Here is a 15,327-nt window from a genome sequence, read left to right on the forward strand (position 1 = left end):
CTTATGTGTTGTAAGGATCTCTTAAATTCCTCTTGTGGCTCTGTTTCAACCTCAAAGCAAATAGTTCCCCTTAAAATTTCAAGTTTTTATCTTTTTCTTGTACGGGACTTTGGTGAGGTATTTCATAATTGTTCATTAACAGCCTTAATTGGGGTAATAAAAGGAGTCAATGTGTTTGTTCAGCATCCGCTGTAAATTCAGGCCACTAGTGTACCTACTAGCTCACAGCCTCCCTAACACACCGGATTGGGTGCACGCCAGGGTACTAAATTCTGTTAAAAAGACCATTACTATAGGTAATTTTTTTTAATAATGCAGTTTATTGTTAGAGTATGCCAGAATTATTTCTATAATTCATAGTGATTATCATTGTGAAGGTGTGTGGAAAGCATACTAATTCCTGTTTATCCTATAGGATAAAACAACTAAAGCACAGAACTCATACTGCTTTATTGAATCTTCTCATAACAATCTATGGGAAATAGTGCTTGAAGTACACAATAATAATAACAATAATATGCTCAACCAGCAACACTAATTACCATAAGAATGATGTGGTCCCAAACTACATTTCCTCAATAATCAGACAACGGCTGCATTCCGTTGGGAAAGCAAAACAGCCCTGTGACGTTGCTGGTATAATAGCAAGCAAATCTTCCTGTGTAAAACTACTTCCAAGATGGTCCCAGCACCGTATCTCATTCTGGGCTAACGGAACAGAGCAGCCTTCCCAAGGAAACTTTTCTGAATTCAGACTTTGCTGTGTTCAGAGAATCAGGCAAGGCAGCCAGAGTTCGTCTCTGTTGGGCGCTCTACCATGGTTGCTCTCATGTTTATTCAAACTCAGTGTCCTGAAGTATAAGGAGCCCCTGCTCACTCTCCAGCTCCCTGGACAGGCTGAAGGCATAACTGTGACAATCTTTTGCTCAGGTGGGGAGACACGGGGTTACTGGGTACAGAAACGGGGTGTGAAGCCTGGGACCTTCCTCGTACCTGCGCCCAGTGTGGTCTCCACTTCTTCCACTGTTGGCATCTGTCCCTGGCAATCTCCCCGCTCCACCCCTTCTTCCAACAAAGGATAACGCATTTCATGTGATATGTCTTAAATCGACTTTCTGGTGAGCGGGGAAGGGGCGTGGGAGTCGAATACAGTTGTTAAATCAAATACTGTGTTTTCTTCATGCGATAATATGTTCTTGACATTAGAAGAGCAACTTCAGGCTGGGGAGTACCCTAAGGCGCCATTGCACAGAGTGATGTAGGCAGTTACTGATCTGAAGAGTTAACCTCAATGGCTGCTTCAAGGAATAAGACGAATCTCTGTTGAAGGAGGCCGGGAGAATCCTGCAGAGTGTCTGGACACATCGCCTCTAACCCTGGGTTGCGATGCTGCTATCGACTGCAGCTGTGCAGGTCCGTTGTGCCTCAGGTGAGACTGTCACGAGGCAGGACTGGCAAATTCCCACAAACCCTCTGACTGCAGGCCACTTCTGTTACCTTGTGCTTTGCTCTTTTAGAAGTAAATATTATATTTCTTTTTTTTTTAATTTAAACAATTTAATAGTAAGATGTAACAATTTTAATGGTAATCATAATACCAAGGATAAATAAGTATATAGTAAATCCTTTTTTTTTTTATACAGCAGGTTGTTATTAGTCATCAATTTTATACACATCAGTGTATACATGTCAATCCCAATCGCCCAATTCAGCACACCACCATCCCCACCCCCCCACCGTGGTTTCCCCCCCCCTTGGTGTCCATACGTTTATTCTCTACATCTGTGTCTCAACTTCTGCCCCGCAAACCGGTTCATCTGTACCATTTTTCTAGGTTGCACATACATGCGTTAATATACGATATTTATTTTTCCCTTTCTGACTTACTTCACTCTGTATGACAGTCTCTAGATCCACCCACATCTCAACAAATAACTCAACTTTATTCCTTTTTATGGCTGAGTAATATTCCATTGTATATATGTACCACCTCTTCTTATTCCATTCGTCTGTCGATGGGCATTTAGGTTGCTTCCATGACCTGGCTATTGTCAATAGTGCTGCAATGAATATTGGGGTGCGTGTGTCTTTTTGAATTATGGTTTTCTCTGGGTATATGCCCAGTAGTGGGATTGCTGGATCATATGGTAATTCTATTTTTAGTTTTTTAAGGAACCTCCATACTGTTCTCCATAGTGGCTGTATCAATTTACATTCCCACCAACAGTGCAAGAGGGTTCCCTTTTCCCCACACCCTCTCCAGCATTTGTTGTTTGTAGATTTTCTGATGATGCCCATTCTGACTGGTATGAGGTGATGCCTCATTGTAGTTTTGATTTGCATTTCTCTAATAATTAGTGATGTTGAGCAGCTTTTCATGTGCTTCTTGGCCATCTGTATGTCTTCTTTGGAGAAATGTCTGTTTAGGTCTTCTGCCCAGTTTTGGATTGGGTTATTTGTTTTTTTAATATTGAGCTGCATGAGCTGTTTATATGTTTCGGAGATTAATCCTTTGTCCATTGATTCGTTTGCAAATATTTTCTCCCATTCTGAGGGTTGTCTTTTCGTCTTGTTTATGGTTTCCTTTGCTGTGCAAAAGCTTTGCAGTTTCATTAGGTCCCATTTGTTTATTTTTGTTTTTATTTCCATTACTCTAGGAGGTGGATCAAAAAAGATCTTGCTGTGGCTTATGTCAAAGAGTGTTCTTCCTATGTTTTCCTCTAAGAGTTTTATAGTGTCCAGTCTTACATTTAGGTCTCTAGTCCATTTTGAGTTTATTTTTGTGTATGGTGTTAGGGAATGTTCTAATTTCATTCTTTTACATGTAGCTGTCCAGTTTTCCCAGCACCACTTATTGAAGAGACTGTCTTTTCTCCATTGTATATCTTTGTCTCTTTTGTCATAGATTAGTTGACCATAGGTGCGTGGGTTTATCTCTGGGCTTTCTATCTTGTTCCATTGATCTATGTTTCTGTTTTTGTGGCAGTACCATATTGTCTTGATTACTGTAGCTTTGTAGTATAGTCTGAAGTCAGGGAGTCTGATTCCTCCAGCTCCGTTTTTTTCCCTCAAGACTGCTTTGGCTATTCGGGGTCTTTTGTGTCTCCATACAAATTTTAAGATTTTTTGTTCTAGTTCTGTAAAAAATGCCATTGGTAATTTGATAGGGATTGCATTGAATCTGTAGACTGCTTTGGGTAGTATAGTCATTTCCACAATATTGATTCTTCCAATCCAAGAACATGGTATATCTCTCCATCTGTTGGTATGATCTTTAATTTCTTTCATCAGTGTCTTATAGTTTTCTGCATACAGCTCTTTTGTCTCCCTAGGTAGGTTTATTCCTAGGTATTTTATTCTTTTTGTTGCAATGGTAAATGGGAGTGTTTCCTCAATTTCTCTTTCAGATTTTTCATCATTAGTGTATAGGAATGCAAGAGATTTCTGTGCATTAATTTTGTATCCTGTAACTTTACCAAATTCATTGATTAGCTCTAGTAGTTTTCTGGTGGCATTTTTAGGATTGTCTATGTATAGTGTCATGTCATCTTCAAACAGTGACAGTTTTACCTCTTCTTTTCCAATTTGTATTCCTTTTATTTCGTTTTCTTCTCTGATTGCCATGGCTAGGACTTCCAAAACTATGTTGAATAATAGTGGTTAGAGTGGACATCCTTGTCTCGTTCGTGATCTTAGAGGAAATGCTTTCAGTTTTTCACCATTGAGAATGATGTTTGCTGTGGGTTTGTCATATATGGCCTTTATTAGGTTGAGGTAGGTTCCCCCTATGCCCACTTTCTGGAGAGTTTTTATCATAAACGGGTGTTGAATTTTGTCAAAAGCTTTTTCTGCATCTATTGAGATGATCATATGGTTTTTCTTCTTCAATTTGGTAATATGGTGTATCACATTGATTGATTTGTGTATATTGAAGAATCCTTGCATCCCTGGGATAAATCCCACGTGATCATGGTGTATGATCCTTTTAATGTGTTGTTGGATTCTGTTTGCTAGTATTTTGTTGAGGATTTTTGCATCTATATTCATCAGTGATATTGGTCTGTAATTTTCTTTTTTTGTAGTATTTTTGTCTGGTTTTGGTATCAGGGTGATGGAGGCCTCATAGAATGAGTTTGGGAGTGTTCCTTCCTCTGCAATTTTCTGGAAGAGTTTGAGAAGGATGGGTGTTAGCTCTTCTCTAAATGTTTGATAGAATTCATCTGTGAAGCCATCTGGTCCTGGACTTTTGTTTGTTGGAAGATTTTTAATCACAGTTTCAATTTCATTACTTGTGATTGGTCTGTTCATATTTTCTATTTCTTCCTGGTTCAGTCTTGGAAGGTTATACCTTTCTAAGAATCTGTCCATTTCTTCCAGGTTGTCCATTTTATTGGCATAGAGTTGCTTGTAGCAGTCTCTTAGGATGCTTTGTATTTCTGCAGTGTCTGTTATAACTTCTCCTTTTTCATTTCTAATTTATTGATTTGAGTCCTCTCCCTCTTTTTCTTGATGAGTCTGGCTAATGGTTTATCAACTTTGTTTATCTTTTCAAAGAACCAGTTTTAGTTTTATTGATCTTTGCTATTGTTTTCTTTGTTTCTATTTCATTGATTTCTGCTCTGATCTTTATGATTTCTTTCCTTCTGCTAACTTTGGGTTTTGTTTGTTCATCTTTCTCTAGTTCCTTTAGGTGTAAGGTTAGATTGTTTATCTGAGATTTTTCTTGTTTCTTGAGGTAGGCTTGTATAGCTATAAACTTCCCTCTTAGAACTCCTTTGGCTGCATCCCACAGGTTTTGGATCATCATGTTTTCAATGTCCTTTTTCTCTAGGTATTTTTTGATTTCCTCTTTGATTTCTTCAGTGATCTCTTGGTTATTTAGTAACGTATTGTTTAGCCTCCATGTGTTTGTGTTTTTTATGTTTTTTTCCCTGTAATTCATTTCTAATCTCATAGCGTTGTGGTCAGAAAAGATGCTTGATATGATTTCAGTTTTCTTAAATTTACTGAGAATGTTCCGTGTGCACTTGAGAAGAAAGTGTAATCTGCTGTTTTTGGATGGAATGTCCTATAAATATCAATTAATTCTATCTGGTCTATTGTGTCATTTAAAGCTTCTGTTTCCTTATTTATTTTCATTTTGGATGATCTGTCCATTGGTGTAAGTGAGGTGTTAAAGTCCCCCACTATTATTGTGTTACTGTCCATTTCCTCTTTTATAGCTGTTAGCAGTTGCCTTATGTATTGAGGTGCTCCTACGTTGAGTGCATATATATTTATAATTGTTATATCTTCTTTTTGGTTTGATCCCTTGATCATTATGTAGTGTCCTTCCTTGTCTCTTGTAACATTCTTTTTTTTTTTTTTTTTTTTTTTTTTTTTTTTTTTTTTTTTTTTTTTAATAAACATCTTTATTGAAGTATAATTGCCTTACAATAGTGTGTTAGCTTCTGCTTTATAACAAAGTGAATCAGTTATACATATACAATATGTTCCCATTTCTCTTCCCTCTTGCATCTCCCTCCCTCCCACCCTCCCCATCCCACCCCTCTAGGTGGTCACAAAGCACCGAGCTGATCTCCCTGTGCTATGTGGCTGCTTCCCACTAGCTATCTGTTTTACATTTGGTAGTGTATATATGTCCATGACACTCTCTTATCCTGTCCCATCTCACCCCACCCCCTCCCCATATCCTCAAGTCCATTCTCTAGTAGGTCTGTGTCTTTATTCCCGTCTTGCCACTAGGTTCTTCATGGCCTTTTTTTTTTTCCCTTAGATTCCGTATATATGTGTTAGCATACTGTATTTGTTTTTCTCTTTCTGACTTACTTCACTCTGTATGACAGACTCTAACTCCATCCACCTCATTACAAATACCTCCATTTCATTTCTTTTTATGGCTGAGTAATATTCCATTGTATATATGTGCCACATCTTCTTTATCCATTCATCTGTCGATGGACATTTAGGTTGCTTCCAGGTCCTGGCTATTGTAAATAGAGCTGCAACATTCTTTATTTTAAAGTCTATTTTATCTGATATGAATATTGCTACTCCAGCTTTCTTTTTGATTTCCATTTGCATGGAATATCTTTTTCCATCCCCTCATTTTCAGTCTGTATGTGTCCCTAGTTCTGAAGTGCGTCTCTTGTAGACAGCATATATATGGGTCTTGTTTTTGTATCCATTCACCAAGCCTGTGTCTTTTGGTTGGAGCATTTAATCCATCCACGTTTAAGGTAATTATCGATATGTATGTTCCTATTACCATTTTCTTAATTGTTTTGGGTTTGTTTTTGTAGGTCCTTTTCTTCTCTTGTGTTTCCCACTTAGAGAAGTTCCTTTAACATTTATTGTAGAGCTTGTTTGGTGGTGCTGAATTCTCTTAGCTTTTGCTTGTCTGTAAAGCTTTTGATTTCTCCAGTGAATCTGAATGAGATCCTTGCCGGGTAGAGTAATCTTGGTTGTAGGTTCTTCCCTTTCATCACTTTAAGTATATCATGCCACTCCCCTTCTGGCTTGTAGAGTTTCTGCTGAGAAATCAGCTGTTAACCTTATGGGAGTTCCCTTGTATGTTATTTGTCATTTTTCCCTTGCTGCTTTCAATAATGTTTCTTTGTCCTTGATTTTTGCCAATTTGATTACTATGTGTCTCAGCGTGTTTCTTCTTGGGTTTATCCTGTATGGGACTTGCTGCGCTTCCTGGAATTGGGTGGCTATTTCCTTTCCCATGTTAGGGAAGTTTTCGACTCTAATCTCTTCAAATATTTTGTCGGTTCCTTTCTCTCTCTCTTCTCCTTCTGGGACCCCTGTAATGCGAATGTTGGTGTGTTTAATGTTGTCCCAGAGGTCTCTTAGGCTGTCTTCATTTCTTTTCATTCTTTTTCTTTATTCTGTTCCGCAGCAGTGAATTCCACCATTCTGTCTTCCAGGTCACTTATCCATTCTTCTGCCTCAGTTATTCTGCTATTGATTCCTTCTAGTGTAGTTTTCATTTCAGTTATTTTATTGTTCATCTCTGTTTGTTTGTTCTTTAATTCTTTTAGGTCTTTTTAAAACATTTATTGCATCTTCTCGATCTTTGCCTCCATTCTTTTTCCGAGGTCCTGGATCATCTTCACTCTCATTATTCTGAATTCTTTTTCTGGAAGGTTGCCTATCTCCACTTCATTTAGTTGCTTTTCTGGGGTTTTATCTTGTTCCTTCATCTGGTACATAACCCTCTGCCTTTTCATCTTGTCTATCTTTCTGTGAATGTCTAAAAAGTAAATATTATATTCAAGTAGGAAATTAAAGTCTCTCTGTTTATAAAAGTGATATCTACCTATTATAGAGAATGTGGAAAATATAGAAAGAAACCAAGTACATAAAATCATCTATAATAACACCAGACAGAGACCACAGAATTAAGAGTCCAGGTGATTTTGACTGGCTGGAATGATCAAGTCTGAATCAGCATGATGACATTTTTAAAAAATTTTATTTTATTTTATTTTATTTTATTTTAATTTTTATTGGAGTATAGTTGCTTTACAATATTGTGTTAGTTTCTACTGTACAGCAAAGTGAATCAGCCATGTATATACATATATCCCCTCTTTTTTGGATTTCCTTCCCATTTAGGTCACCACAGAGCACAGAGTAGAGTTCTTGTGCTATACAGTAGGTTCTCATTAGTTATCTATTTTATGAATAGTATCAATAGTGATATATATGTTAATCCCAATCTCCCAATTCATCCCACTCCCCCTTCCCCCTTGGTATCCATACGTTTGTTCTCTATGTCTTTGTCTCTATTTCTGCTTTGTAAATAAGATTGTCTATACCAATTTTTTCAGATTCCACATATATACATTAATATACGATATTTGTTTTTCTCTTTCTGACTTACTTCACTCTGTATGACAGCATGATGACATTTAATTGGGATCTCAGCCCAGCTCCTCAACGGGAGGCGCCTGTGGCCCTGAAGGCTAGTGCGGTGCTGGCACGGAGAAGGGGAGAGTAGAGTGGGCTGAGCAAATGAATGAAGCAAATGAATAGAATGCATGGAATTAAGGCAGGACTCACCATAGGAAACATGATAGAATTTCTGGGGTATTCACGTGGAATGAGACCATAGAATGGTCTACATTCTAACGGGTTTGGGAACTTTTCCCTCCTCCATGCTGAGTTACTAGTTTCCACTTCCCACAGCCCACCTTCCCACAACTCCTCCAAAACACACACAGAAACACACACACACAGACACACCCATTTTTCACACATCACATTTTTACCATCCTTTCTGGTAAAGAAAAGCATACATTTCTGTCCTGCATTGGTCAGTTTCTCACCAGGTGCAAACACCGTCAGGTCTGCTAGAAGATGTAAAGCAAAAAGGAGCTGCAGCAGGAGGGAGCAGCAGAGAAGGGCGTAGCCCTTCCCTTTGCTTTCTGGCTGCAAAACCATCTGGGAAACTGATGCAGAAATCATGCGAGGTGGGCTTTGCAGCTGGAGCACTGCCTTGGCGAGACCCTCTCTGGTTTCCTTTTTCAGCTGTTTTCTTTTCTCTACAGATAATTCTCTGTTAGCTAATCAAGGGCTCCTCGGATGGAGCTCCCTCTTCTATTCTCACCTCTGTGCCAGGGACATTTTCTTGGCAATGGAAACCAAAGCGATAGATTGGCAGTGGGACTCTACTTGGCTAGGGGTAAAATAACCAATGATTGCACATAATTGCAGAAAACAATTTTGAATTTTATTAATGAGGTGCTTTAAACAACATCTTTTAGCCCATTGTCCCACTTAACAGCCAATTCACTGGAGTTCAGTGAGCTGTAATTTACATTTATCTTCCCCCATTGACAGCACCAGGCCCTTGTATTCTGTAATTGACACAAGTTGGTCATTTTCAGTGGTGGTTCTCTCTCTAAGGATATAAAATAAAGAGACTTGTTGGAGAGCTGCATTGATTTAGCCTTCTCCCGAGGGCCAGTTGGCTGCTTCTGCTGGAGCTTATTTTCTTTCCTGGGGAGAGGTGAGATAGGCACAGAAAGTCCTTGGGGTTAGTGTAATTGAGGAAGAGGCTGGGAGAGGTAAGGGAATATCTCTATTTACAAAATTATACTTCTTTCCTTTCATTTGCTTCCTTCCACCCAGGGTCCAGCATCTCCAGGTTGATTTTTAGGGTACAACAGCGAGGTTTCTGGGGTAGGGATAAAGGTAACGTGGGGGGACAGTTTGCTGGAATGGCCATAGGCTACTGTTTCCCTCAGTGTCACATCGAAAAATATGACACATGTGGGTCACCACCATAGGTCACTATGAGCTTGGCTAGCCCAACTCCTTCCTTTCGATATGCTTGCAACCGAAACCTGTGACTACGTTCAAGTGCTTCATTGTGGCCATCTCCTGCATTCTGGGCACTCAGGGAATATGAAGACGAGACCAGTTGTTGCTGTTTATTTCCCAACCAGACTGTAAACCCCTTGAGGTCAAGGACCTTGTCTTCCCTGTCCTGTCTTTGGATTTTCTACAGAACCTAGAACACAGTAGACACTTAGAGGGCGTTAGGAAATGGATTAATCTAACGGAGGAGAGAAGACAAGTATAGACATAGATGCAAAACTGGAAAAGAAAAAACACATAATGAGGCCTCCAGAAGGGTACAGAAGGGGTGTTAGGACTCACACAATGAAGGTGCCCCTTTTGTCTGGGGCGAGCCAGGAAGGCTCCCTGGAGAGGCTGCCTGGAGGATGGGTGAGATGTTGACAGGAGAGTGGAGGCTGGGCATTGCAGGAGTAGATTCAGAGAATGTGTGTACATGGAGGAAACAATGCGAGGCGCCCCTGGCTTTGATTGAGAATTAGATATGTGCCGAGAAATAGCCGTAGGTCACAGGGGAAATGCAGGTTGGAGGCAAGTCACGGGGGTCTTGAATGTCCGCCTAAAGATGGACTTGATTCATTGACCATGAGGTTTTTAAAAGGGTTTTGAATGTCAGGTCATGTGATCATTCATATAGCGTGGTAGAGCCTAGGGGCCTTTGTGGAAGATGGAAGGAGGGTAGCGATCTACCCTCTGGACTGTTTTCAGGCTACGCCAGGAGCCACAGGAAGGAGGACACTTCTTAGGCAAGGCGGAGGACAGGGACCCTTAGAGAAATATCTGGAATGAAGAGCCAATATTCTCTTGTTTGGGGCATTCTGTTTTCTTTCTCAGCAGAGTTCAGCGTGTCCTCATGTCAGTTCTGAGGACCAGGGTCAGGTCAGAACTGAAGCTGGAGGATGAAAGCATTTGCAGAGAAGGTTATCACGAGGGAGGAGGAGCTGGGCTCACGGAGCCTGGGAGCCTCTGAGGTTCACAAGGGCTCTTTTTGCCTCCGTCCTGGTGAACTCGGCAGGTTGCAGAGCAGGGCCCCGGGGCAGTTCCCAAGGCCCTTCTCAGATGCTTCTGTGCATTGCAGGAGCTAGGCTCTTCCCGAAGAGGTGCTCAGAGCAGCCAGGTCTGGAGCTTTTTTCTTCCCCGGAGAAACCTCCCAGACCTAGGAAATCCTTTCAGAAGACACATCTGCCTTCTGCAGTTTCACCCTCTATTCTTCGCCGCTGGTGACGTTCATTTCTCCTCTGGATACCACAGCCCTGTTTGGTTGTTTTTCTTTTTTTTTTTTAAACATCCTTATTGGAGTATAATTGCTTTACATTGTCGTGTTAGTTTCTGCTGTACAACAAAGTGAATCAGCTATACGTATACATATATCCCCATATCTCCTCCCTCTTGCCTCTCCCTCCCTCCCTCCCCATCCCACCCCTCTAGGTGGTCACAAAGCACCAAGGTGATCTCCCTGTGCTATGCGGCTGCTTCCCACTAGCTATCTATTTTACATTTGGTAGCGTATATATGTCCACGCCACTCTTTCACTTCGTCCCAGCTTACCCTTCCCCCTCCCCGTGTCCTCAAGTCCATTCTCTACGTTGGCGTCTTTATTCCTGTCCTGCTGTTTTTGAGACCAAAAATATATCCCGGGGAAATATGACAGTTTTAAAAGCTCGCACCAAGGGAATGTTTGTACAGGCTTTGTGTTTTCTTGTGGTGGTGTTTCCCAGCGATGGGCCTGAAAGAAAAAGACTAGCCAACTGTTGCTAAACGCCGTATTCCCTTGTGACTGAAAAGGCCCAGCTTCCAGCCAAACCAGGGGCCGCTTGGCTGGCATGGGATGGGAGCAGTCATCACAGGATCCCCAGATAGCTGTCTGAGCCCCTGTGTGGCCCGAGGCTCTCCCATCAGCAATGCAGTGGAAAGTGTCTCCCTGCTGAGATCCACCATCCAAAGGCGTGGAGCAATCTCCCTTCCCACCACAGCCGTCTAGCTTTCTGCCTCTTGAGGGAACCAAAAATGATCTGGCTCTGGAGGCCAGCCTTAAAACCCAAGGCAGCTGAAAGGCATGGTAACCTGTAGAATCCCACTTCTGGTCTGAGCTGGGGCTCTTCCCTGTGTACCTGCACGGGGCCTGCTCAAGGACGCGCCCCTGGCGAGGGCCTTCTGATGTGGGTACATGTTGTTCGTTGTATTTTACTTTATGCTCCTTTGTATTTCTGGCAGAGTTCATGATAACTTTTCATAAAGAAAAAAATATCCTCTTTGCTTTCTCTTGTCCTCCTCTTCCCTTACTTTACCCACAAACAACGAAAGAACTCTCTATCAGGAACTGTTTAGTTCTCTCTTGGGAGCAGTCTTTTCTTCTCTGTTTTTTAGAAAATACAGTCTGACTTCTCGTTGGCACCAAACCACATCACTTGTGCATTTAGCACGCAGCCCTGGAGGTGGGGTACTCAGGAGAGGGCCTGAGGCCTGGGGACCAGCGGGAGGGGAGCACACCTCAGTCATGCCCCAAGGTCACTGACCCCCCCCCACACACACACACACAAGATAGTCTATCTGGAAACTTCGAGTGGAAATGGGAGATGGCTCGGCCTCTGGGGCAGTGCCTGGTAATAGTGCATGTGGGGCGTTCCATGGTGGAAGCACTCTCCCAACATCCTGTTTGGGAGAGAGGTGTGCTGTTTGTCTCCATTTTAAAGGGTGGGAATTGGGACCCAGAGAGAGTAAGTGGCTCCCTCATGATAACAGGAGGTGGTGGAGCTGGGACCGGAAAAGCTGTGTTCTTGCCGGACACCCCGCCTCGCCTCCAGCCCTGCTCTCCTCTTGTGATGGATACACATCCTTTAGGCTCCTTTCTATCTTCTGCTCCATTCCCCACAAGTCTAGGGCCCTCTCCCATTCCCCTCCGTGTTGGCGAATAGGTTGTCATGCCTGGAGTGAGTTTAGAGGGAAAAACAGATGCAGGTTTTCTCTCCCTTCCTCCCGCCGGGACACAGCGTTGCCCCAGATCCTCCTGGGTGACCTGGCTTTGTCCTTCTCCTCTGAGGCATTGAAGGGCGGCAGCCCAGTCGGCTGCATTCAGCGGTCCTGCTGGCGTGAATTCAGAATTTGCCGTAGTTTTGGAGCCAAAGTCTGCACACTTGATGTAACTTTGCATGAAGTCACCAGAGAGGTGTCGCTGGGGCAGGACCGAGCTGCGGGCTTGCATCGTCCTACTTTACCCCGTCACTATTCACCTGGACCGCAGGGTTTCCTGATTGGGGATGGAGCCTGGGGCCACCTTGAGGTAATTGTGGCACAGTCGTTATACCGGAATGCAAATCTTTCTAAAATTTGAAATCTACAATGCAGTTTCTTTCTGTCCATACAGTAAGACTCCCACAGCACTTCTGTACCCCTTCCTATGACATTGTTTTTTCTTCAGAGGGACCAGAAGCTGAAACTTTGTTAGCAGGGAAATCTGTTTCAGAGGAATGAAGGACCTGGAGATGGTACCTACACACCTGAGTTTATAATTTGGTGGATACCTGAGAGATGGGAGGGCCCTTTGAGACAGAGGCTCAGTGGCTGAGAGTCCCGGGGCCACCTGTGTTTAACACTGCCCGCTGCACACCCCAGTCTCCCCACTACTTAGACAAATCCTCGTGTTCTTGTGTGTGCAGTATCCGGACCACAGGCATCACAGAAATGCCCACACCCGGAAAACTATTCTCTCTGTAACTGATTAGAAGTCTCCCCACTACTTAGACAAATCCTCGTGTTCTTGTGTGTGCGGTATCCGGACCACAGGCATCACAGAAATGCCCACACCCGGAAAACTGTTCTCTCTGTAATTGATTAGTAGTCTCCCCAAGGTCTGGGCATGTTCCTTCTGGAGATTGGTACCTCCTCTGCCTACATGCCTGACAGGTTTGCACAGCTCAGGCCTAAGTTGGAAGCACAGTTTGTTTTAGGAGCGCAGTTTCTGTTTCCTAGTCTCTGTCTCCAGGGGGTTGGCCTAGCATTGTCCATGCCTCATATGGCAGCTAATGTCCTGTATTAAGGAAAGAGAACACCCAGCAAAGGCGACTCTTTAGCCTTCTCTGTAAGGTGAAGGAGCTTAAAGAATATGGTCACAAACCCATTTTGCATTCACACCAGTATACCTCTGTTATTTCATTCTGAGCAAAGTATAATATGTTTTTCCTGCCTGGTAGAACTCTAAAAACAAGTTATATTTGAACAGAATTGACTAGCAACTTGAAAGAAATTTTAAGAGAAAAGCCTTTTCCCACCATGAATGTATGTTGCTCTTATGTGACCAAAATGATCCTGTTTTTACTGAATTGACTGACGCTGCTCTGTCAGGTGTTATTTTAGCTCCGCCTTCTCTAGCCTCTGAGGTCATGTGGAATAGCAGTCTCTGATATTGGTGTATATGGGTTGCTATAATATTCTGACATGAAAATTAAAAGGAAATTAACATTTGTATTTCTTTCACTTTCTGGTTTGATCGTGTTTTATTGTTTTTCTTCTTTTGGTGCCTCTTACCTTGATGTTTTGTTTTTGTTGTTCCATCTTCCTTTTATTCTTTTCTTAAATGATTGACATATAGCTTTAGTCCTATTTTTCCTAGAATTTTCCAGACTCTCTCATAGTTTCCAATTTGTTTCTGTCCTTCTTTCATTCTCAATTTCAACTTAATTTAAATCAGTAAATATTTTTTAAGTGCCAATCATGTTCCCGCATGACCTAAAAAAATAGGAAGATGAGTAAGATGTAGTCCTGTCCCCGTGAAGCCTGTGGTTTATCGAGGTTTTGGAAGAAGAAAGCAAGTGCATAAAAAACTGTAAGACAGACTATGGTAGGTGCTAAAAAGAGAAATGCTGACCAACAAAATTCAGCTCAGAACAGGGAGGCATTCTGTCTGCTGAGCTGAATTCGGAAAGGCTTCATCAAGAGGGTGACTTTAAGTCGGACCACACTGAGGCTGCCGGGGTTGCCTATTTTCTTCCGCTTAAATCTTTTTCCTCAGTCCTTCCCTTTCGTTTCTCCTCCTTTTCCCAGACCAAAACTCTCCACCTGCTGTGTATACTCTACTACTCTCAGGTTGTGATGGAAGATGTCCTCAGGTTCGGTTTATGCTGGTGCTGGATGGTGGCACCAGTGGAAGCTTCCTCGGTGACGTGCCAGGTGCCCTAACCGTGACATGGTCCGAGGAACCTCGCTTCACTGGAATGTTGTGTGGACGTTTGCAAGAATTCCTGTGAAGAGGATTCAGTTTCTGAGGAGAACTGATCTCCCTGAGTAGTGAACAGGCCTCTTGGAGACTAGGGTGGCGATGGTGCTGGTCACAGAGACGGTGCCTCCTCAGGTTGTGCAGAGACAGAACTTTGTTCCAGAAGCCAGTGGAGGCGTTTCCTTCTCTGCGGATTCATTTCATTTGTTAGTTCACTCACTCACTCACTCACTCACTCGTTCATTCCTTCAAAACATATTCATTCAGTGTCTGCCCTCTCCCAGGCATTAAGCTCCAGGATACAAAAGGGAATCGGGCCTGGTTTCTACCTGAGAGCCTTACAGTCCTTTGAGGATGTACTTTGGACCTGGGAAGCTGGGATAGTAGAAATTGGTTCTCTGTGTAGCATCTTTGTATTTCTGTGTTTCTTTAGAGACTTACATAACCAGTGTCTTTTTGGATGAATCATGTTAACTCCTTAGATAATTTGATAATGTGCTCTATACCTTCATCATTTAGAATGGCATAATTTTGGCATGCCCTAAGCTTCCTTTCAAGATATCATAATATTTATAAAAGGAGTCAGACCACAACATGATAGTTATACTACTCATTATGTTTTAAAAGAGAAATCCCGTCTCCTTGAGTTCCATTTTCATTGGCATTACTTGCTTAAAAAAATGAAGTAATACGTCAAAGCCCCCAACATTGCCCTGATCGCTTAGGAAGATAAACCACAGTTTCTT

General features: G+C 42.2%; 1 protein-coding gene across 1 annotated transcript in view; it reads left to right on the top strand.

The window, feature by feature from the left end:
- KIF26B (kinesin family member 26B) overlaps positions 1-15,327 on the top strand; it is a 482,699-nt gene that overhangs the window by 52,026 nt on the left and 415,346 nt on the right. The gene's annotated exons all lie outside the window — the stretch shown is intronic.

Source organism: Balaenoptera musculus, chromosome 1, assembly GCF_009873245.2.
Source record: "Balaenoptera musculus isolate JJ_BM4_2016_0621 chromosome 1, mBalMus1.pri.v3, whole genome shotgun sequence".
Taxonomy (NCBI): domain Eukaryota; kingdom Metazoa; phylum Chordata; class Mammalia; order Artiodactyla; family Balaenopteridae; genus Balaenoptera; species Balaenoptera musculus.